A 27,007-nucleotide genomic window follows, 5' to 3' on the forward strand; every position below is an offset into this window, starting at 1 on the left:
TACTGAGAGCTTAGTATTTTGTTGATGACAGTTGCAGGAGAGGAATTAGGGTGGGGGAGAGACAGTTTAATGTTATGATTTTTTTGAAGGAGTAGAAATTCTAACTGAGAGGGGAATGGTGTTCCATAAGAATGGTGCAGCCCTAGAGAAGTATTTAAGGTGAGAATCAGAGGTAGGAGTACAAACAGAAGTTAGACTTAGGTCTTCTGCAGTGCGTAGAGGTCTAGACGAGGCATATCTGTATATTAGTGAGGATAGGTATGCTGGAGCAGCATTGTGTAGATATTTGAAAACAAAGACCAGAATCTTAAATTGAGCCCTATAACTTGCAGGAAGCTATTGTAGGGACTAATAGAGGGGGGAGGCGTGGGAGGTTCGGGCAGACAGGAAGATGAGCCTCACCACTGCATTCATTATGGACTGTATTGTGGCAAATTGGCAACACGTAAGACCACTAAGAAGCAGATTACAGTAGTCAAGGCGAGAGACGACAGTGGCATGGACAAACACCTAGCTGTAACAGGTTAAATAGGGGCAGATAAATGCTATATTTCTGAGATGGAAGCAGCAGGATTTGGCAATTAATTGGAAATAAGGGTTGAAGGAGAGGCAAGAGTCAAAGAGAACACCTAGGCAGCGAGCCATTGAATTGGAGGGACACAGACAAGCAAGTAGCAACATTTGACGAAGGGAAGACCAGAAGTTCGGTTTTGGACAAGTTAAGTTTAAGGAAATGGCCAGCCATCCAGTTTTAAATAGCAGAGAGTCAGTCAGATTCATGAGTCAAGAGGTTTTTTTTTTAGAAATCAGGGTAGAACAGTGTATTGGACCACGGGTAACCCGACTGGCTACCTCAGCTAATTCCTTCTCTCAGCCAGACTGGAATCATTAAAACAAGCAGACATCCATTCCCCCAGTAACTTGACAAAACAAATAACTGATTTAGTTCAGTCCACACACAGCTTTAGACAATTCCACAGCCCCTACATGGGTTCTCCAACACAATAAAACAGGGTTTTCATTCTCAGGATCCTTTGTTTCTGAGAGATAATAGTGTGAGAAAAACATATAATTCAATTGTCTCTCAGGTACAATAAATCTATACAAAATATACAGTACCCCAAAAGTACCCCCATCATAACTAGGAATCCCACAAAGGTTATATTCTCAGATAGCCCCGATCTGAGTGAATACCATAGCCAAAGATCACTCAGATCGGTTTTGGTGGAACTGTAATGCCACCGGACTAAAGTTTTGACAGGATGGACACGAGGCACTAGCCCAAAACAGTTCCAGGGAAATAGGTGTCCTGGTCGGTCTCTGTTTAGGGGTGTCACGGCAAGCGTGCATAGTTCATTATTGCACTATGGAATATTTAATTTAATGTAATTTATGCAGTGCATAGGTGAGCGGTCTGCCTGGTAGTGGTGATATTGTCAATGTCAAAATGGGTTAATTTGATTGTATGGGAGGTCAGAAGGTTTATAGCCCTAATTCATCTTTAAAGCTAAGACCCCCAGATGACAGAAGGGGTAATGTAATAACTCATGTATGCGGGGCACGGGGTAAGCGTCCGAGACCGTCTTATCATTCAGCCTCCAGTAGTTTGCACAGAACCAGATTGTCCCATCTCTCTGTAGGACTAGTACCACCGGGGAGGCCCAAGGACTCTTGGATGCTTCTGTTACCCCTAAATGAAGCATCTCCTGAATTTCCTGCCTCATACTCTCTCGGACCACCTCTGGAGTTCTGTCTGGCATCTTACATAAGGGTTGTTGTCCAGGGGTTTCTACTCGGTGTGTAGCTAGAGGCGTAAACCCAGGTAGGTTGGAGAAGGAATTCTCCTTGTCAAATGACAACTGTTGGGATTGTTTCCTCTCTTTATTGGTTAACCGGTATCTAATTGGACCTCATCAATGGACCCTGCTTGAACTCCATTTTCTAGGAGGTCAGGCAGAGGAAGATTCTCAATATCTTCTGAAACAGGCGCGCATATGGAGGCTACTTCCTTTGTCCTTTGGTAATAGGGTTTTAGCATGTTCCCATGCAACATGCGTCGGACCCCTTCTCCTGAACAGGGACCTATCACATAAGTAGTGTCACACTTTTGCTCCACTACCTGAAATGGGCCCTGCCAGGTTGCCTGTAGTCTGTCGCATCGGATGGGTTTTAGAACCAAGACCTTTTGTCCGATTTGGAAACTACAGTTCCTAGTTCCCTGATCATACCAGGTGTGTTGTCGCTCCTGGGCCACTTGGAGGTTCTCACATACTAAATGTGTGAGTTCATCCATTCCGTTCTGGAACTCCAGGACATAAGGAAATGATGGGGGTCCCATACTGACCTACTTCTCACTCCCAGTATTCCTGAACCAGATGCAGGGGACCTCTTCAGAAAAATTAATTGGAACTGGGAGAAGCCTGTGGATTCCTGCGGTACCTCCCGATAAGCAAACAGAAGGTGCATCAGGAATCGTTCCCAGTCCTTCTGAGTTGCTGCAAAGGTACAAAGCATTTGCTTTAAAGTACCATTAAAGCGCTAGCACAGGCCATTTGTCTAAGGGTGCAAGGGGGAACTTTGTATAGGCTTAATACCACACAACTTCCACAGTTGGTGTGTCATTTCGGCAGTGAACTGGGTGCCCTGATCCAAGACAATATCAGGGGGAAAACCCATCAAGGGGGAATACTAGCATCAGGGCTTAAGCTACGGTCCCCATTCAAATGGGGAAAAGCCTGTGGATTCCGGTGGTACCTTCTGATAAGCAATAAGGAGATGTGGCAGGAATTGTTTCCAGTTATTCCGAGTTGCTGCAAACGTACAAAGCATTTGCTTTAACATACTGTTGAAGCACTTGCACAGGCCATTGATTTGGTGGTGGTAGGGCAACTTTGTATAGTGAACTGGCAGTGAACTGGGAGTCCTAATCACATCAGCTACAGTCTTTGCTTGTATATTTCCTAGACATGTGCAATTAGTTTTGTTTCAAATGTCAATTCTGATAAATTTCGGGCTATTCGGACACATACGAATGTCCAAATAGCTGAATTGCTGAAGTGCCGAATTTCCGAAGTCCCGAAGTTCAGAAATTGCCAAAGTAGCGAAGTTCCAAAGTGCCGAAGTTCTGAAGTGTCAAAAGTGCCGAATTTATGAAGCACAGTATTGCCAAAGTACTAATATACCTACCCAGTGGAAGAATGAAGACTGTTACACTGTATACAAGTTTAAATAAAAAGTTTAAAAACATAGCCAGGATTCAGCTGTAAGCATTTGCAACACTTACAACAATCATGTAACACACATTCATATAAAATGTAAGTTACTTAGCCTGTCAATGGAATGATAGGAATTAATAAGTAGATAACTCCCTAATTGGTCTTTCAAACAAATTTACTAATACTAAATAGTGATGTCCCGAACGGTTCGCAGGCGAATAGTTCCTGGCGAACATAGCATGTTCGCGTTCGCCGCCGCGGGCGAACATATGCGATGTTCGGTCCGCCCCATATTCTTTATCATTGAGTAAACTTTGACCCTGTACCTCACAGTCAGCAGACACATTCCAGCCAATCAGCAGCACAGCCTCATTAGCAGATCCTCCCACCTACTGGACAGCATCCATTTTAGATTCATTCGGAAGCTGCAACCATTTTTTTTTTCAATTTATTATTATTTTTTTTTTTTTTAGTGCATATAAATGTTACAAGCAGATACTCCCCCCAGACACTCTGTATTACTGCAGATACTCCCCCCAGACACTCTGTGTTACTGCAGATACTCCCTCCAGACACCCTGTGTTACTGCAGATACTCCCTCCAGACACCCTGTGTTACTGCAGATACTCCCTCCAGACACTCTGTGTTACTGCAGATACTCCCTCCAGACACCCTGTGTTACTGCAGATACTCCCTCCAGAAACTCTGTGTTACTGCAGATACTCCCTCCAGACACTCTGTGTTACTGCAGATACTCCCTCCAGACACCCTGTGTTACTGCAGATGCTCCCTCCAGACACTCTGTATTACTGCAGATACTCCCCCCAGACACTGACACAGAGCAGAATAGGGACTGTTCCCCCTACATAGGGTCACTTGGCAGATATGGATTGACACCTAGCCTAAGGATCCCTGATACACACTGACACAGAGCAGAATAGGGACTGTTTCCCTTACATAGGGTCACTTGGCAGATATGGATTGACACCTGTCCTCAGGGACCCTGATACACACTGGGGGGGGAACCTACTGTCCTACCTCCCGCCCCCACCCCTGCGCGGTGGGTGGGGGTGATAAAAATATTGAGGGGGGGACCTACTGTCCTCCCCCCTTGGCCCCCACCCCTGAGCGGTGGGTGGGGGCCCTAAAAAAAAATAAGGCGTGGGAAATTTCCCACGATTTGGAATTTTCCACTGGGTAGGCTTTGGAATTTTCCCACGCTGTGTAAAATGACAAAGAGCACCAATCAGAGTGTTCTTAGCCTAATTGCAGGGCGTGGCAAGGCTTTATAAGCCTTCCACCGCCCTGCAGAGCTCAGTCTGCGTGGAGCCCTCCATGGGTGAAGATTATTTTTTTTTGCGCTCGTTGTTTTTTTTTGTTTTTTTTTTTAATGGCTTTTTATTTGGCCTTTTTTGGGGCTGAAAAAAGAAGATTTTAGAAAAAAGAAGACGTCAAATGGTATGTTGAATTTTTCTTTACAGGTTAGTTATTTTATTCCCCCTTCACTATTTTTTAGGGTGAGGGTGGTAGGTAGGGGGTACCTTTTTGGGGGTGAGGGGTGGGTGACTAGGGGCTTGGGGACCCCTAGTCACCTTTCATTGGGGGGCGGATTTTCATTTATGGCCCCCACCTGGGGGTGGGGGGACCGCAGGTCCCCCTCTTGTTTTTTTAGGGCCCCAACCCACCGCTCAGGGGTGGGGGCAGGGGGAGGACAGTAGGTCCTCCCCCATTGTGATTTATGACCCCCACCCACCGCGCAGGGTTGGGGGCCGGGGGGAGGACAGTAGGTCCCCCCCTCATTATTTTTATGGCCCCCACCCACCACGCAGGGGTGGGGGTGGGGGGAGGACAGTAGTTCCCCCCAGTGTGTATCAGGGTCCCTGAGGACAGGTGTCAATCCATATCTGCCAAGTTACCCTATGTAGGGGGAACAGTCCCTATTCTGCTATGTGACAGTGTGTATCAGGGATCCTTAGGATAGGTGTCAATCCATATCTGCCAAGTGACCCTATGTAGGGGGAACAGTCCCTATTCAGTTCTGTGTCAGTGTGTATCAGGGATCCTTAGGATAGGTGTCAATCCATATCTGCCAAGTGACCCTATGTAGGGGGAACAGTCCCTATTCTGCTCTGTGTCAGTGTGTATCATGGATCCTTGGGATAGGTGTCAATCCATATCTGCCAAATGACCCTATGTAGGGGGAAGAGTCCCTATTCTGCTCTGTGTCAGTGTGTATCAGGGATCCTTAGGACAGGTGTCAATCCATATCGGCCAAGTGACCCTATGTAGGAGGAACAGTCCCTATTCTGCTCTGTGTCAGTGTGTATCAGGGATCCTTAGGATAGGTGTCAATCCATATCTGCCAGTGACCCTATGTAAGGGGAACAGTCCCTATTCTGCTCTGTGTCAGTGTGTATCAGGGATCCTTAGGATAGGTGTCAATCCATATCTGCCAAGTGACCCTATGTAGGGGGAACAGTCCCTATTCTGCTCTGTGTCAGTGTGTATCAGGGATCCTTAGGATAGGTGTCAATCCATATCTGCCAAGTGACCCTATGTAGGGGGAACAGTCCCTATTCTGCTCTGTGTCAGTGTGTATCAGGCATCCTTAGGATAGGTGTCAATCCATATCTGCCAAGTGACCCTCTCCAAACATAGCACTTATAGTTGTGAACATATAGCTCTATTTTGGTCTCATCACTCCAAATTACAGTGTACCAAAAGCTGTGAGGCGTGTCAATGTGTTGTCAGGTATATTATAACCAGGCATTTTTGTGGCATAGGTGCATTAAATGCTTTTTTTTCTTGCAACTCAACCATGCAGTTTTTTTTTCAAATATTGTCGAATTGTGCTCCTTGAAAAAAACACGTTCTTTTTCCAGAGCAGCTTGTATTTCTCCTGAGGTTACCTGTAGATTTGTCTTTGTATCCTGAACTATTCTTCTGGCAGTTGTGGCTGAAATGTTTATTGGTTTACCTGACCTTGGCTTGATATGAAGAGATCCCCATATTTGTCACTTCTTACTAAGCGATTGAATAATACTGACTGTCATTTTCAAGGCTTTGGATATCTTTTTATATCCCTTTTCCATCTTTATAAAGTTCCATTACCTTGTTACGCAGGTATTTTGACAGTTCTTTTCTGCTCCACATGGTTCAGTATCTAACCTGCTCAGTGCATCCACGTGAGAGCTAACATTTACTATTTATACACAGACACTAATTGCAATTTAAAAAGCCACAGGTGATGGAAATGAACCTTTGATTGTGATTTTAACCTGCGTGTCTCACCTTTTTGTGTTTGTAACAAGGCCAAACATTCAAGGGTATGTAAACTTTTGATCTGGGCCATTTGGGGGATTTCTGTTATGATTTAAAAAAGAGACAAACATCTATATGATAATGATACTTCACACAGGACCTTTGAGTGATCTGCGCTAATAGGGAATCCCCAAAAATACATCATGAAGAAATCAAAAGAAAAATGCACATTTATTGAAGTAAAAAAAGAAAATACATATGGCAAGATACTAGAAAAGCAGTCCTCATGTATGCTGTATTGGTCCAAGAATGATGTATGATCATATACTGAAACGAAAACCCCATTATTTCTGCCTAGATTAGGTGTTTAAAAAAAAAAAAAAAAAGAAGAAAACTAAAAAAACTAATACAATCTGTGAGAAGTTGCTGTTTAGTGGATGAGTGAGTGCGCTGGATCTTGTGTATTATATAAATTTGCCCCAGCAGCACCCCATTTATGCATGTTCAGTTGAGTGGTTTCATATATATATATATATATATATATATATATATATATATATATATATATATATATATATATATATTACACATATTGGGGCTATAGGGTCCCATACAGCCTTATAGCCTGTAACTCCCTGATGGCAGCCCTCATCATAACCATTTGTACTATAACCACCTCCTTTTTGTGTGTTCTCCACCTTTAGACATTTAAACACAATATTTAGTTTTTTTTCATAATTTTTAGATTTGTTAATTGTTTTTATTATTTTATAAATATAATTTTCCAGTTCAATTATACAACATATCTCTCTGTCCTGTTATTCAGGCTGACCTATTCCTAAGGTATTCCTAAAATTATGTGATGATTATTCAGTGTGAAATGTGAGCATTTACAAAATAATTGGGTGTAAAAGGTGACATATTTAGCTGAGAGTGTAAATTAAATGCATTGCCATCCTGTGCAAAATTATAATACTTTGGCCATTATTTGTAAAATGAATGTTAAAATTATTCATCCAACATTTCATATCATATTCTTAGAACGGAACAAGCATTGCTTCTTTTGCTTTTGTTGTCAAATATGTGTTCATTCATTGCAAGAAGCCATAACATTTTTCCTGTGCTGCACAAACTCTCAAGTATACATTAAATATGTTCTGCCAAAGATACTTGCAGTTTACATGTTTAATAACATTATTTATAAAATAGGTCTCTCAATAACCATAAATAAAGATAGAATAAAGATAATCTATAAGATAGATAATAGTATATAACCTATAAAATAATAGTTCACGGTGGTGCAGTAGTAGTAGTTCCTGGTTTTGACACTGTTGCACAAAGAAGGCTCATGAATAAACTGCAATCTTTAAGTTTGGATTCCAATATTGTTGAATGGGTTAGGCTCTGGCTGAGTGACAGGCATCAGAGGATTGTAGTCAATGGAGTATAATCAAAACAAGATCTCGTTACATTAGTTGGGTCAGTTCGGGACATCACTAGTTGGGTACCTCAGGAATCTATACTTGGATCATTGTCTTCAATATTTTTTTTATTGATATTACAGAAGGTCTTGATGGTAAGGTACATCCTTTTTTTCTGATGATACAAAGATTTGCAACAGGGTTTATTTTCCTGGAAGGATAAGCCAAATGGCAAATGACAACTCACATTTAACCCCTTAGGGAACAGACCGTTTTTCAATTTTCTTACCGTTAAAGGGAATCTCCAGTGCCAGGAGATCCAGTGCCAGTGCCACAATCCGTTTTCCTGGCACTGGAGGGTCCCTCTCCCTCCCACCCCCAATGGTGAAAACCCCTTCAGTCACTTACCTGAGGCAGCGGTGATGTCCCTCGCCGCTGTCTCCTCCTCCGCGCCGCTCCTCCTCTTCATTGCGCCGAGGAGACCTAATGCGCATGCGTCTCCCCATAGGAAAGCATTGAAAAATAATTTCAATGCTTTCCTATGGGGAAATGAGCGACGCTGGAGGTCCTCACACAGCGTGAGGATGTCCAGCGACGCTCTAGCACAGATAATCTGTGCTATGAAGGAGGAAGTGACCTCTAGTGGCTGTCTACTACACAGCCACTAGAGGTGGAGTTAACCCTGCAAGGTAATTATTGCAGTTTATAAAAAACTGCAATAATTACACTTACAGGGTTAGGAGTATTGGGAGTTGGCACCCAGACCACTCCAGTGGGCAGAAGTGGCGTGGGTGCCTGGAGTGCCCCTTTAAGGAAAGGACCAGGGCTCTTTATATATTTCTGTGGTGTTTGTGTTTAGCTGTAATTTTTCTCTTCCTCATTTACTGTACCCACACATATTATATAATGTTTTTCTCAACATTAAATGGTCTTTATAAAGATACAATTTTTTTCATCATATATTTTTTTACTATAAAAAATTTATAAAATATGATGAAAAAATGTAAAAAACACACCTTTTCTAACTTTGACCCCCAAAATCTGTTATGCATCAACAACTTCCAAAAAAAACCATGCTAAATTGTTTCTAAATTTTGTCCTGAGTTTAGAAATACCAATGTTAACATGTTCTTAGCTTTTTTGGAAAGTTATAGGGCAATAAGTAGCACTTTGCTATTTCCAAACCATTGTTTTTCAAAATTAACTCAAGTTACATTGAATAACCCTTCACATGTATATAGAAGAAGATAACAATTTAAGGTATTAAACGTAATGTATTTTGACTCATTTCATGCAACAATTTTACCACCAATCTATGCCAAAATTAAAAAATTAAAAAATTATTATAGATTTTTTTGACACACATAGCAATTTAACAATACATGTACGGTGAACTTTAATATGAACTTTAATATGTTTTCAGCAACATCTTCTGAGTACAGTGATATCCCCATGTATAGGTGTGTTGGGTTCTCTGTGGGCTTAAAGACCTTATTTGGAGGATGCGCATTCCACTTTTCCAACTTGGAATTTTCACAATTGGTCATCATGCACCCATGTCCTATTTGGGATATTTTTGAAACCAACGAATGTAATTTGCCCCCATCAAACCATATATTTTTTAAAAAGTAGACACCCTAGGGTATTTCAAATGGTGGTATTTTAACAATTTCCACGCACTAATTCTACCACCAGTCTTTGTCAAACTTTTGGGTAGCCAATTTTTTGTGTTATTTTTCTTTCACATTGTACTTTAGGCATGAATTTCTGTTATGTGTTACTGACAAAGAACACCCTAATATGTGTTCAGCAACATCTCCCGAGTACAACAGTGCCCCCAATGTAAAGATTTTATGGGTTTTTGCAAACTTACAGGGGTCAAATGTAGTGCTTTCCCCTTTTCCATGTTTGCACATTGAAATTTGCCAGATTGGTTTGCTAGGCCTATGTCGCCTATGAGACCGTATAGCAGCCCAGGAATGAAAATTAACCCCATCATGGCATACCATTTGTAAAAGTAGACAACCCACAGTATTCAAAATGGGGTATGTCCAGTCTTTTGTAGTAGCCACTTAGTCACAAACGCTGGCCAAATTTTGATGAAAGTATAAACAAAACATTACTGTGAATACAATTATCAAGCACAAAAAAAAATACTTTAAAAACACAAGCTGCTATAAACAATACAATCAGGTAAGAAATCTACTTAGCTCTATTCATGGAAATTCAGCAGCTTACACAGGATAATTGAATCAGCATAACACACAGAACAATGAGGTGAGTTCCTTGCCACATGTTAAACGGATTTACATGGGCACCTCTAAAGACACCTGGCTTTTTCCGACCCAGTCATGAAACTGCTCTCTAGTTACTGGTAACCCCTTAAATAACCTCCCATCTAATATCCACCCACAGAGGTAACAGAACCAATACCTAATGGTCATCTCTAGGAGGCGGATACTACATGTGGTCATTTGTGAAAGGAAGTGACTCAAAGATTCTCAATGCCTTCCTAAAGCACATGTCTCATTGACTATGAGGCAGCCATCTTTATTCACTCAACGTCACAGTGATCACTAGGCCACCTATAGGTCACTTCCTCCCTAAAGCACATGTCTCATTAAATATGCAGCAGCCATCTTCTTGCTCTTAATGTCACATAGCTCACTACACCCCCTATAGGTATCATAAGTTATTACACATGAATGGGAACACCATAATAGAACATTTATCATTGCCCATAATCAATACAGTCTTGATAAGTTTTACTGTTTTAAACAATTATATTTATGTTCAGCGATGTCTCCCGAGTATAACAATACCCCCCATGTACAGGTTTTATGGTGTTTTAGAAAGTTACAGGGTCAATATAGGGCTTGCCTGATTCAGTTTGCCAGAATGGTTTGCTGGGTCTATGTTGCCTTTTGAGAACATATGGTAGCCCAGGAATGTGAAATAACCCCACCATGGCATACCATTTTCAAATGTAGACAACCCAGGGTATTCAAAATGGGGTATGTCCAGTCTTTTGTAGTAGCCACTTCGCTGGCCAAAGCTAGTGTTTTATTAGTTTTTTTGTAAATGTGTTCTTTGTTTTTCAATTTATGAGAGATATATATATATATCTAATACATGTGTGTATGTATATATATATATATATATATATATATATATATATATATATATATTTCCTATATATGTATAATATATTCTAATTAAATGTTCTAATATATTATACATATATAATGCATATATATTATTTCATTCTAAGTGTATTTTGAGAAATATGTGTATATATCTCACCTGTGTGTGTAAAATATATTTATATTAGTATTTATTTTTATTTTTTTTACTTTTCAGCAGCCTGGGGGACTGCCTGGCAGCTACTAGAGTCCTATTGCGGTGATGTGATCATGGTGATCACATGGCCCTGGAGGGCCAGGGTGGCTGGAGCAGCTGCAGGGGAACTGCTGGGGTTTTCGTCAGTCTCTCCCGACGGAGATTGCTGCTACGTCCATGGTCGTTAAGGAGATTTATGTATAATTTCATTCTAATTGTATCTATATATCTATCAAAATAAATTTAGAATAAAATGACACATATGTATATATATATATATATATATATATATATATATATATATATATATATATATATATATATATATATATATATATATATATATATATATATATATATATATATATATATATAATTTAAAAAATATATATTTTTACAGTTTATTTTTAATCAATTATTTATTTTTAATAATATATATATATATATATATAAAAATAACATCTGTCAATATTGAAGTTGCTGTTTAGTAGATAGGAGAGTGCGCTGGATCTTGTGTATTGTTTATTGTATGTATATATATATATATATATATATATATATATATATATATATATATATATAAAATCAAAAACATATCGGCACTCTCAGGATTTCTCAAGTAAAATCTTATTTTTTATTCCAGTAGGTTACATCAATATTTCAGCTGGAGCTTTCATCAGGAGCTGAAATGTTGATGTAACCTACTGGAATAAATGAGATTTTACTTGCAAAATCCTGAGAGTGACGGTATTTTTTTGATTATATCTCCTAGCACCTGAACACCAGGTACCGTTTATATATTTTGTTGGAGTGCAAGGTTTTATATATATATATATATATATATATATATATATATATATATATATATATATATATATATATATATATATATATAGTTATAGTTATATATATTATATACATTCACAAGTAAAACAAGTACAGAGGCGCTAGATCAAAATAAAAAAAAAATGTGAAAGAATCTTATTTTAAAAAAGCAGCTCCTTTTAAAGTGCAATAGCTCAAACCACACTAAAATACAATACAAAAATAAAAAGTGTGCTGTGTCTTTAAATCTAAACTCAAATATTTAGGTGCCAATAAATTAATGCATGAGTGTGGAATATAATCCCAATTAACCAATTTTCTGCAAAATAACAATTATGTGCAATCCAACAAGAGTATAAAGATTTCTATGGTGTTTTAGTGTTATAGTGATACAAAACCACTTACAGAAGTTCAATTTTCAATGCATATAGCTGTATCTCTTCCACAGAAATGTATAAAGAAAGAGAAAAAAATATATATAGTGTGATACCGTTATACATAAACAGTAACAAGGTGAATATTAAAATCCCACTCACAAGTGGAGAGCAGACCAGCCTTCTCTAACTATCAGCGTGTGTGTCAGCAAGGGAACAAGAATGCAGCAGCAAGTGACTTTCCAAAATCTTATTGTGGAATATCTCCATAAAATCACTTCTTTCCCCTTTTCACCTTCCCTCTGGACCTCCTTCCCTGTGTCTGGATATAGCTCCTCAGCTCGCTGCCGGCTAAGCAAGTGATGGATTGCACGGAGTACCAAACACTTCCTGGTGGGCGGAGCTTCATCCTTGACGTTCAATGTGATGACGGGATGCCGCGTGATGACGCGTTTCGCCACAGATCGGCTTCCTCAGATCACTCCCCTTGCTGTCATTATCTTGCTCTTAAATACACCTACATTGGGTGTGTCAAAGTCCCATATGAACTGTCCATTGGTGCTTATAAGATCTATATGCTAATCAGTCCCCAAGCAATGTGGTATATCTACTAAATGTCCAAAATATAGGTACTGACAGGATACCCTATAAATAGAACATTAGGAGAACAATAAAAGAAAACCTACTCATTAGAAAAAATAAATAAAAAGACAAATATTAGTTTATATGGCACACAAAAAACTATTCTAGATATTATTCGACATAAAATATTCTATTATAAAATACACACACTTTAAAAATCCTCTGTAAAATATATATATATATATATATATATATATATATATATATATATATATATATATATATATCGAAAATTATACAAATCAAACTCAATGTTAAGCCCTTTTGGTTCTAGAGTCCCTAATTTGTGCACCCATCTCATTTCTTCCTTTTCTATAGTAATCAGATGGTTTCCTCCTCTCCATGATTTTTTAACTATTTGTATCCCTAAAAATGTTAGTCCTTGTGGATCCTTATTATGATATTTTTTAAATGAGCTGAAACGCTGTGTTGCTCAAAACCCTTTTTGATATTGTATACGTGCTCATAAATTCTTTTATGTAGAGGGCGAATAGTGCGGCCTACATACTGTAGGCCACAAGGACAAATTAATAAATAAATAACATTTCTGCTAAAACAAGTAATAAAATCCTTAATGCAAAAATCCTCTTGTTTATATTTAGTTTTGAATTTACTTATTCCTTTCAGGGTTATATTTTTGCTGCATTTACAGCCTGCACATTTTTCACAAGAATAAAAACCACTTTTATTATTGAGAAATGTTGTTTTTGTTTCCATTCTAGGGTGATTAAAAGTTAACATCCGTTTAAAATTAGGTGCTGTGGCAAAACCAACCTCACCACTGGGCATTGGAGAAGCCTGATTGCCAGCCTCCTGCCCTGTGACTATGGCCCCATGTTAAAATGCATGATTCTCCCCTACAAAGACCCGAACGCCGGGTAATTCTGTACTTTCCCTATGTGAGCAGTGTTACCCCAGATAGCTATGCCATTGAGCCCATTCGTACAACGAAAGACTATGTGAAAGAGTTTGGTTCCATGGCAATTGAACTGTATGTATGTGATCTGAGCGCCATTCAGTCATAATGAGCGCTCAGATCTAAGCTATCTGGGGATATGTTGAATGTACCTGTTTATATATTTTTATGTATCTTATTGTCTTTTGCTACCATGTGGCTAATGGAGTTTTGCCTCTGTCCTTGGAGATAATTGGATTACTTCCGAATTATTTCCAGGATAGAAGACTCTGTGGAACTGGTTTTGGGCAGAAAAGCCATGCTTCATTTGGTCAAATAGGACTTTCCCTTAACTTTTTAACCCCTGAACCGATTGCACTGATTTTTGAGTATGTGTATCTTTCAAGCATGCTGATTCTGAAAATGTATGTTTTATGTGAATGGCATGTATATTTTGGAAGTTATTAATATTTTGTAAAAACTGTATTTCTCTGCCTGTGATAATTATATTACCCATTGTGTTCAGTAATCATATCACAGGCAGAGGGGAGGATTTTGTGTGGGAGTGTCTGTGTGTATTGTACGGATTGATTGGTTGTATTTCAAAACCCTGTGGGCTGTACTGTGTTTGTGGATTGGGAATAAAAGAGGCTGTATGTGCCAGTACAGTCAGATTCTGCTTGACCCTCAAAACGAAGTGTTGTCTCGTTATTGGGGGATTTGGATTGTATGCCAATTGCCAGGAGTGTAAGCTGAATGTATGCTTTTCCTGTTCGGCTGTTTCCAGAGTTTGTGTGTTTCCTGTTCGGGATTTGGGGGATTCGTGTGGTTTGCAGTTCAGGAGATTGGTGCTTACAGTAGCTGCCTGTGCATCTGGAAAGGGGAATATCACCCGGTTTTTAACCTCTTGTGTGCAAAACGGTCCGTTACAGGTGCTCCTCTAAACGTGATAAAAGGTTTTTCTGGAATTATTTTTGACAACTCTCTATCTTTTTTTAAAAGAGGCCAATGTTTATTAATTATGTATTTGATTTTTCTTAACTCATTAATAAAATCAAACACTAGAGGCATAACATTATCTTTGGATTTCTCATTTATAGTCTTATCCTTAAAAAATAAATGGTCTTGGTCCAAACTACTTACTTCATCCAGAGCATTATCTAATATTGCTTTGGGATATCTTTTTTCCATAAATTTATTCACAAGTACATTAGCTTGTTCTTTAAAAGTTTCCTCATCTGTACAATTTCTTCTTATTCTTTGGAATTGTCCTTTTGGAATATTATGCAGCTAAGGAGTATAGTGACTGCTATTGTATAAAACATAACTATTTGCATCCACCTTTTAAAAAAAATTATTTGTGTAATATTTCCTGATTCTAAAAAAATCTCCAAATCTAAAAAATGTATATTTGATTTACTATACGTACTAGAAAGGTGAATACCCCAATTGTTATTATTAATCCTTTCTAAAAAAGATTCCAAACTATCCTTAGTCCCATTCCAAATAATAAACAAATCGTCGATGTACCTATGGTACGAGACCAGGTTCGTCCCCCATTCTGGGCTACCATATATATACATTTTTTTCCCAACTGTACATAAATAAATTAGCATAACTGGGGGGGCGAACCTGGTCCCCATAGCCGTACCCTGACACTGTAGGTAAAATTTAGAATTAAAAGAGAAGTAGTGTCATGCCTTAATTATGGTATCCTCTTACTTCCTGGTTCCACAGAGCTTAGCCACACCTCTTTATGACACGGTCTCCCTATTTAATCCGACCGCACCAGCTGATCGACGCTGGATTATTGAACTACGTTCCGTACTCACGAACCGGCTGCAACATCGTTGTGAAAGCCCTCTGTTACCGGACCGGACTGGAAGACTTCAAGTTCCCTTCACCTTTCCTCATCCACGACTAAAGCTGAACTCTCTCCATTCAGGATAAACCGCCTCTGAGGAGATCTCGGGAACCAGTGTTCTATGTGCCGGAAGCTAAGTAAAACCTCTGTGATAAGCGTTGCATCTCAAAGCTGTTATTTCCTGTCTCCAAGGTCCTTCGTTAAAACAAACCCGTTACAGCTAATTTCAACTCATACTTTGTCTCAGTTAGCTGCATCTGTCTTGCTTCAGTTAAAGTCTATGGAACAGCTATTGTAACTTCTTTCACCTAAATCATTAATACTACTAAAGGACTCTTTCTGATTCAGTGTCTGCTAATTACTATCGTTTACTACTTAAAGCTACAGTGCCTTTAATTGTGGACTTCAGTTATCGTTTACTACTTAAAGCTACAGTGCCTATAATTGTGGACTTCAGTTATCATTTACTACTTAAAGCTACAGTGCCTATAATTGTGGACTTCAGTTATCATTTACTACTTAAAGCTACAGTGCCTATAATTGTGGACTTCAGTTATCGTTTACTACTTAAAGCTACAGTGCTTATAATTGTGGACTTCAGTTATCGTTTACTACTTAAAGCTACAGTGCTTATAATTGTGGACTTCAGTTATCGTTTACTACTTAAAGCTACAGTGCCTATAATTGTGGACTTCAGTTATCGTTTATTACTTAAAGCTACAGTACCTGTAAATTGGAATTAAAGTCAATACCTTTTACTTTTTATAATAAATATTCAAACTATAAGAAATCTGCAGTTGTGTTCCTTCATAACAAATGTTTAGACGTGACAGAATAATCCAGCCATTGTAATGGATTTCTTGGTAGAATTACCTCCTTCTCATCATCATACCACCATTTTAGTGGTAGTAGACCGCTTCACGAAAATGTCTCATTTCATTCCTTTAAAGAAGTTACCCTCATCCTCTGAACTTTCGAAAATATTTCTTGATAACATAGTTAAACTTCACGGACTGCCAGACGAAATCATTTCAGACCGAGGAACTCAATTTACCTCCAAATTCTGGAATGCATTATGTGCCACTCTTCATATCCAACGTAAACTATCATCTGCATATCATCCTCAAACAGATGGACAAACTGAAAGAGTCAACCAATGCTTAGAACAATATCTACAATGTTATTGCTCTCACTTACAAGACGATTGGATAACTTGGTTACCTATGGCAGAATTCGCATACAATAACTCTTTTCATACCAGCAGTAAAATGACTCCATTTCTATCCAATTATGGATTTCATCCTTCCTCATTTCCTGCTCAGACAGTTTCTTCATCTAATCTCTCTGATTCGAATCAAATCTCTCATATGTCCTCTTTATTCAAGAAATTACATGAGAATCTAGAATTGGCCTCCTCCAATCAAAAGAAGTTTTTTGATACAAAAAGACAACCTTCACCCTCTTATAAAATCGGTGATCTTGTCTGGCTTTCCTCAAAGAACATCTCTACAAATCGTCCATCAAAGAAGTTAAGTTCTCTTTTTCTTGGTCCTTTTCCAATAATATCGGTTATCAACCGTAATGTTGTTAAATTGAAACTTCCACCAACTTTAAAGCTACATCCTGTTTTTCATGTGTCCTTGTTGAAGCCTCATCATCCTGACCCTTTCCAAAGAAATGTCACTACTTCTCCTGATCCCATATTGGTCCAGGGTGAAGAAGAATACGAAATTCAAAGTATACTGGATTCAAGGATCCATCGTGGCTCCTTACAATACCTCATCAGATGGAAAGGATATGGAATTGATGAAGATACATGGGAAAACTCCTCTGTCGTTCATGCTGACAAATTGATTTCCAAATTTCACAAGCGTTACCCTTCTAAGCCAAGTCAATAGCACCCAGAGGTTGCTCATTAAGGAGGGGATACTGTCATGCCTTAATTATGGTATCCTCTTACTTCCTGGTTCCACGGAGCTTAGCCACACCTCTTTATGACACGGTCTCCCTATTTAATCCGACCGCACCAGCTGATCGACGCTGGATTATTGAACTACGTTCCGTACTCACGAACCGGCTGCAACATCGTTGTGAAAGCCCTCTGTTACCGGACCGGACTGTAAGACTTCAAGTTCCCTTCACCTTTCCTCATCCACGACTAAAGCTGAACTCTCTCCATTCAGGATAAACCGCCTCTGAGGAGATCTCGGGAACCAGTGTTCTATGTGCCGGAAGCTAAGTAAAACCTCTGTGATAAGCGTTGCATCTCAAAGCTGTTATTTCCTGTCTCCAAGGTCCTTCGTTAAAACAAACCCGTTACAGCTAACTTCAACTCATACTTTGTCTCAGTTAGCTGCATCTGTCTTGCTTCAGTTAAAGTCTATGGAACAGCTATTGTAACTTCTTTCACCTAAATCATTAATACTACTAAAGGACTCTTTCTGATTCAGTGTCTGCTAATTACTATCGTTTACTACTTAAAGCTACAGTGCCTATAATTGTGGACTTCAGTTATCGTTTACTACTTAAAGCTACAGTGCCTATAATTGTGGACTTCAGTTATCATTTACTACTTAAAGCTACAGTGCCTATAATTGTGGACTTCAGTTATCATTTACTACTTAAAGCTACAGTGCCTATAATTGTGGACTTCAGTTATCGTTTACTACTTAAAGCTACAGTGCTTATAATTGTGGACTTCAGTTATCGTTTACTACTTAAAGCTACAGTGCTTATAATTGTGGACTTCAGTTATCGTTTACTACTTAAAGCTACAGTGCCTATAATTGTGGACTTCAGTTATCGTTTATTACTTAAAGCTACAGTACCTGTAAATTGGAATTAAAGTCAATACCTTTTACTTTTTATAATAAATATTCAAACTATAAGAAATCTGCAGTTGTGTTCCTTCATAACAAATGTTTAGACGTGACAAGTAGTTATTTTCTAAAATCCAACGTATGCTTTCTATTAAAAAAATTAATAACATTTATATAAAATTTCTCTGAATTTAAAAGGCACTCTTGCACTGCTCTGCATCCTAGGTCATGTGAAATACAGTTATGCTAATTTATTTATGTACAGTTGGGAAAATATGTGGAGAGTTAGCCACTGACATTTTAACCTGTCTGGTTGATATTAGGTACCTATGAAGAACTTTGAAGGATGTTTCTATAATATTAAGACAATGTATATGTTTTTTTTATTAATCTTAACAGAAAACACAATTTGTTGTCTGTAATTTTTTGATTCAGATATTTTTCCCATTTCTTTTTAGCTGGAGGACCTATACTTTAATATGATTGTCTTATTAATTCTATAGCTATAGAGCTAACTGCTTTGACCTCTCTTCTTTTAAAGATTTTATGGATTAACCTCTTGTTTCCTTCTGCCTTTAAGAGAAAATCATTTAGAAAACCTCTCACTCTTATATATGCAAAAGTCTCTGTATCAGAAATATCCAATTCTGATTTTAACTTTTCAAATTAGCTTAACCTAGAGTCTTGGAGAATATCTTCAATACAAATTTCTTATGAAATCTCCATGTACTAAGGTTTAAGTCTGGCATGACTTTTTCCAAGAGTCAAAGGTTAGCTCCCTCAAATATTTTACTGGCAATCTTAAGTTTCTTTTTTATTAATTGCCATTCTTCTATAAGATGATTTAAGGCAATTGAATTGAATTGTATTAATTGATGGTTACGCTTTGTAAAATCGTCCCATATGAGGAGATCTCTTTCGGTGGATCTAAATGTTTCTATTTTAAACCAAGCTAGCGCTTTTGTATTATAGATCTGACATTTATAAATATGGGTAATTATGTTAGCCCAATATATATTATTTATTAAGGTGTATCCCATGCCTCCTTTATTACTTTTTTTGTGAGGACTTGTAATTTAATTCTTGGAGTCTTTCCTTTCCATGTGAAATTGCAAAGAGAATACTGGACCATGTCTAACCAGGTCTTGGGAAATTTTAATGGAATCATGTTAAAAAGATAAGCCCATTTAGGTATAATATATGCCTTTATCGTGTTGACTCTTCCCCACCAAGACATCTCTAAAAAAAAAAACACCATTCTTTAAGGGTTCTATTAGTGTGTTTTATCAGTTTCAAAAAGTTGGTTTCTACTATATGTTTTAGATTTGCTGTAAGGATTAAGATTTATAGTCAGAGCTATTTTTTTATGTTAATTTTATAATTGGAAATATAATAGTTGTCTGCATACAGACACATTTTCAATTCGGAATTACCTGTGGTGATGCCTTTTATTTCTGTATTTTTTCTAATGCTGATCGCAAACGGCTCAATTAAAAGAACATATAGGAGAGAGAGGGCAACCCTATCTCGTCCTGTTTTAAATATCAAACCATTCTGTACAGAAATAAGACCCCACTATTCTAGCTATTGTGCAGGTATATAAAACTCCGATAGCATTTTCTATCCATCCTTCCAGCCCGAGTGATACTAGGGTTTTCTTCATATATCCCCATCCAACCCTGTCGAAGGCCTTTTCTGCATCCACAGACAGGGTCAGAAGGGGTGTCCCTAAGGATTGAGCATGTTTCAAGATATCGATCATCCTATGCGTGTCATCACTAGAGTATCGACCTTGCATAAAACCTATTTGGTCAGCATGAATCAAATCAGGAAATAGTAGAGTTAGTATTCGTGCTAAAACTGAAGCATACATTTTAATATCTGTATCAATCAATGAAACTGGTCTATAGTTCGTAATATCTGTTGGGGGTTTATTCAATTTAAACCCCCAACTCACTTCTTTGTCTACTTTATTTCTATTTTATCTTATCTTTTTATTTGTTACTCTATAAATTAGCGCATGTGTAATAGTGTTATATTAGTAAAATAAATTGAATATATTAGTAGTCTTATTGATTTTAATGTAAAAAAGTGAAGTTATTGTATTTATATTTCAATTTCTTATCGTAAACTGTGCCCTTAAACTTAGTTTCAATTATTTTACGTCCCACTTCCTTTGTGTATTAGTGATATATATCTTAGAATAATAATTTACAAGAAATAGTGTTTGTTAGTATTAGACTTGTTCAGTAAAAACCTCAAGTTAGTATATTAATGTGATGAATCTATGAATCTATATTAGTGATCATTCCTATTACGGAGACTTATATCTGTGAGAGGGGGAAGGAAAGAGAGGGGAAAAAATAGCAAAGGAGAAAGAAGGTCCTTCTTCCTATGTGTTACGTGTTTATCTGAAATTGGTAATATTCAACCATTCTCTTGCCATGTCATAAGTCTTGAATGTATGCCAATCATTGTAATGCAGAATCTGGAGTGAAGACTGGTATCGGCATCTGAATTTTAAATTGTGTTTTGTCAGTGTCTGAAAGATTGGAGAGAACTCTATTCTTTTTATCCTTGTATTATATGAAAAATCTGGAAGGGTGTATATGTCTTTAAATTTCTCTTCAGTAAGTTTGTTCTTTTCCAGTGTTGATAGGATGAGGTTCCTGGTTTCGTACAAATGAAATGCGACTATAACGTCTCTTGGAAAATTCTATGCATCGTTCCATTTTGATGTCATGCAAGTCTAATGAAACATTCAGAGCCATATTAAGTTCTTTAAAAAAATCTTAGTTTGTCATCTGATATATTTTCTAAGATGTTTCTAAACCTAAATTTATTCTGCGCGCACGGTCTTCTATGTCAGCTATTTCCTTTTCAGTGTTACTATTTTTGCCTCTATCTTGTTGTGTGTTTCTTTAAGTGTTTGAAGCTGGAACTCCATATGTTGTTCTTTCTCTACTATGCTTTGAATTTGAGACAGAAACTTTAGAAATATCTCCTTTAACCCCTTCAGGACGGAGTCAATAGTGCACGTTCTGATCAAACCAAAACGTAAACAAAAACTGGAATTTGCGCTATGTGTCTGTTCACCCGTAGTTCCCCTCTTTCAAATTATATGCACCCACACTTATTATATATCATTTTGTTCAGGAGAAACAGGGCTTTAATCTATCATTAACTATTCATATATGGAACATCATTTATTATGAATAAAAGTAAAAAAAATGTGAGAAAATAAGATTTTTTTTTTAAATTTGCATTTCCGTCTGACATTTTAACTGTGAATGTCATAATACTGTTAGGTTTTACTGCAAAAAAAATGCACATATTTGTAATCAGCGATGTCTCACGAGTACAACAGTACCCCCCATTAACAGGTTTTATGTTGTTTTGGAAAGTTACAGGGTCAAATATAGAACATTACATTTTCAAATTGAAATTTGCCAGATTGGTAATGTTACCTTTGAGACGGTGTGGTAGCCCAGGAATGAGAATTACCCCCATAATGGCATACCATTTGAAAAAGTAGACAAGCCAAGGTATTGAAAGTGGGGTATGTTTAGTCTTTTTTAGTAGCCACTTAGTCACAAACACTGGCCAAAGTTAGCGTTCATATTTGTTTTTGTGTGAAAAAAGCAAAAAACTAATATTTGGCCAGTGTTTGTGACTAAGTGGCTACTAAGAAAGACTGGACATACCCCACTTGCAATACCTCGGGTTGTCTACTTTTGCAAATGGTATGCCATCATGGGGGTAATTCTCATTCCTGGGCTACCATACGCTCTCAAAGGCAACATAACCAATCTGCCAAATTTCAATGTGAAAAAAATGAAATGCAAGCCTTATATGTGACTCTCTAACGTTCCAAAACACCATAAAACCTGTACATGGGGGGTACTGTTATTCTCGGGAGACTTCACTAAACACAAATATTAGTGTTTTAAAACAGTAAAACATATTACAACAATAATATAGACCATAAAAGTGCAGTTCGCTTGTAAAAAATGCAAAAAACTTCACTTTTACTTAAAATATCATCGTTGTAATACAATTTACCAGTTTGAAACACGAATATTTGAGTTCAGCGAAGTCTCCCGGGTAAAACAGTACCCCCTATGTACAGGTTTTATGGTGTCTTGGAGAGTTACAGGGTCAAATATAGTGCTTGCGAATTAAATTCTCTGCACTTTCTCCCTGTGTTGTCATGCATGTCAATCAAATTTTAATTAATCAAATCACATAATTACGTTAAAAGATGATTTAAATATACATGTAGAATTTTAATATATATGCATTTATAGGTATTTAAATTCTACGTGTATACTGATGTAATCTTTTATGTAATTATATGTATTTATCTATATATATATATATATATATTTGCGGTTATTTGTATTTTATATATATATAGATATATATAGAATGTCATTCTAAGTGTATTTTGTTACCGATATATATTAATAACAAAATACAGTTAGAATGAAATTACATATGCATATATAATTTATATTAAATTTCGTTTCAATATTTTATTTATTTATTTTATTATTTAATTTATTTATTATTTTAATTATACGTATTTATATATAATATATATATGTACATCTATTATATATATAATATATATACATATTATATATATGTAACGTCATTCTAAGTGTATTTTAATATTAATATATATACTTATATTAATATTAAAATACACTTTGTATGACGTTACATATATATAATATGTATATATATTATATATATAATATATATACATATTATATATATATATATAAATGCATTTATTTTATTTTTACACATGTCTAATTATTTTTTTTAATTCTTCCCACCAGCAGGGGGACTGTCTGATATTTCAAACAGTCCCCCTGCTGGCAGATCCACAGCCAGCTATAGGGGGCCATGTGATCGCTCTTTGAGAGCGATCACATGGCCCCCGGGGGCCTCATTTGCCGTGGGAGGGCTGCCTGGGCTGTGAGGCAGTCCTCCCGAAGCGGATCGCGGCGGAGGTAAGTATAACTTACCTCCTGGGGCTGCAAGCCGTTACGGCGTGCTATGCCGTCATAACGGCTTTAAAGCCCACTTAACCCGTGACGGCATAGCACGCCGTAACGGCGTTAAGGGGTTAAGGTCTATAGAATTATCTTGGATTTCTTTTTTTATTTCTTTAAGTGTGTTGTCCAAAATATTTTTCATTACTTTTGGAGTGATATTATTTGGGTCTGAGGGAAAAGGTGATATTGGAAAGGAAGAAACCTGGATTAACCTCCTGGTTCGTTTGAGGTGAGAAGAAAGTTAATAACCTCTTTTCTTGCTTGGTAGTTTTTTTTTTTTAAACAGTTTTTAATATTAGTTTTAGGATCTTGAGAGCGTTTGGTAGTCATTATCCTTTCTGATTTTAGGAGTGGCCAGTGGAGTTATCACTAGGTTGCAATTTAAACACTGCATTTTCTCTGAAAATACATTATTAACAGAAAAAAGCCTGAAGGGAATGACATGCAGTTGTTCTGGTGACCATAGTGTCCCTTTAAAAACCTTTTAACTATTGGCCCACTGACAGAACCACAACTTGAGGTTGTCTGGGTTTAATGTATAAATAAATAGTCAGAGAAGTAGCAAATCCAATAAGCAAACCAAGTTCAAGCATTACAGAGGTACACAATAGAGAGAGAGTTGCCAGATTCAGGGATATAGCAGTTAGATAATCAAGACAAGAGAAAAATAAGTAAACCAAGAATCAGATATGCAAATGAAATGCACTCTTGGATCACCACAAGGTAAATTGTAACAGGGCAAAGATCAAGTAGCAAGTTTGACTTTAAATTTACCTAAGTCTCCTATGATTGGCCTGCTTTAATGATGCAGTAGTACCTATGTCAGTAGCATTGCGGGGTGTATCTATAATATAAATAGATGCATGTTCAGAGTGAGTAAAATCCATAATGATGTGAGAGTGACATAACAGGTAGCCAAGTATTGTAGGTGTCATTGATGTCCCCAAAATTACATGAGTTTAAATATGGCCAATTGACATTAAAAAAAATGATGCGAGAAGACTGCACCAATCTGACAGCTGTCATGTCACCCCTTCCAGCGATGGGGACTTTCTAAAAACTAGCTTTAAACATTTAGTAGATATTCCACATGGCAGGTGGGGTCATAAGGAGGTTTTAAAAAAATCACAGTAATTTAAAGACCTTATACAGAAAAAAAAATATTTTAATAATGTGTGCTCTTTTTCTATGTAAGATATGTGGTTTTATTACAGCTTTATCATGGAGCGAGACGACTGATTTTGTATTCACATTGTATTTGTGCATTTATTTAAAAAAACAATGAGACCACAGACATTATTTAATTATGTATTATGTTTGAAATCACGACTCTTCTGCTGCACTCCTTGCTTATTGTTGTCATCCAAGGTTGAACAGATTTACATTTAATAATGCAGAAAAATATTTTTCACATTATCATTGAAGCTGCAGATGCTGGCTTTGTCCAAAGGGAGTCCCTATATTGTGTTAATCCGCTTTAAGAACAGTTCAACATAGAACTGGGCAATGGTACTCATAGACTCAAAGTTCAATGTTTTGGAATGGTGCTGATCATTTCTCTTTAAGAATATGACACCTTTCTAACTTTAAGTTAACTAAACATTAAAGGATTTACAATCAATACAAGTCATTTTTGCAGCTGCATTGATACATTGTTGAACCAGGTTCTGTCACTCTTTAAATCAGTATATACTAAAGATGCAAAGTTGTTTGGCAGAAATATTCATGCAATTAAGGCACTGTCATTTTACCTTTATAACTTGATTCCAAAAATAGCTACTGAAGTCATGCATATGTATAGATACCAAATATACCATTTTATGCAGTTAGTTGAAGAGCATTTAGAATAATTTATATGAAGTAAAATACAGCAATTAGAAAAAAAGAAAAGCAAATAAGCATATGTTTTCTATTTTTTTATACTTTTATGTTCTTTAGCAAACTACAAAATATTTAAGGAGTTAAAAGAAGATTGCTGGATAATATGCATAGCAAGTCCTACTTAAGATAAATTGCAGAATTGTTCATATACAATATTAATATTTCAATTGCAACCTTTTATGAATTAACTTCTCAACATATGTTTTTAAAGGTCTGCTTCTCTACAAAGGTCTATACACTTTATTTATAAATATATATATATATATATATAGAGAGAGAGAGATTTTTTTTATTTATTTATTAGCAGCTTAAGTTACTGTGTAATATATGGTGTAGCTCATGCATTAATATTTAAATTGTAATTTCTTTACAGATGGCTTGTATTTAGTGACCTCTTGCATTCCAAAACAGAGCTGCAAAACTACTAGAAATGTATACTGAACCACTTAAGGATCACATGACAGTCTATCTATGCCATTACGCTGTGCAGGGCTTTAACACCCAGTGATGGCATAGATCCTCATACAGTAAAGGTACCAGCAGGGGTTAAATCCTCAGTTAGTGGCCACAGACTAGCAGATTAGCTATGTGCAACATTTAAAGTGAGTAGAGAACAAAACACTTTAAATACCGAGACTGATTGATCCTACTTCTTCTGGGATTATAGCTCGGATTGTTGTGATGATACGACCTTAATATATCGTCCGTGGGTACTTCCATTAACTTGCACAGCTGATCACTATACTAAGTGCTATGACCTGGACTTGGAGTCTCTTTGTCCACCAGCATTCACATTATAGCAGATCATGGATAGTTACAGCAAAGAGACAACCAGCTTCTTTCTTGGTAAAACCAGCAACTGCCTTTATTTTCACTTCACATCAGGATATACAAACTACATTTCCCTTCCCCCATCTGCCACCTTGACAACAAAATCATATCTAGATAGGCCAGGCAGATATCTCAGCATGGGGAGAGGCTCTGCATCTTGTGTCATGTGAACATTAAAGTCTGTTTTTGTCACATTTCTCCCCCCCCATATAAAGTCCTGCTGCCAGGCTGGGATCCTACTGCTCGGGTCACAGGCTGCAGGAGGACAGGGTCACCCCTCTATTCTCCTAGACCATCACCATTGCCTTTGCGATATTGGATGGTGAAATTGTACTGCTGAAGATCCAAGCTCCACCTCAGCAGTCGCCCATTGTCACCTGCAACTCAGTTTAGCCAGCAGAGGGGATTGTGGTCTGTTACCACCCTGAACTCCCTTCAATGCAGATAGATCTGTAGCTTCTTGAGAGCCCAGACTACAGGAAGGTACTTTTTCTCTATGGCTACATAGATCCAGCAGCTTCTGAATGAGAAAAGCTACTGGGTTCTCATTCCCCTGAGTATCCACTTGACTTAA

Source organism: Pelobates fuscus, chromosome 6 (assembly GCF_036172605.1).
Source record: "Pelobates fuscus isolate aPelFus1 chromosome 6, aPelFus1.pri, whole genome shotgun sequence".
Lineage (NCBI taxonomy): Eukaryota > Metazoa > Chordata > Amphibia > Anura > Pelobatidae > Pelobates > Pelobates fuscus.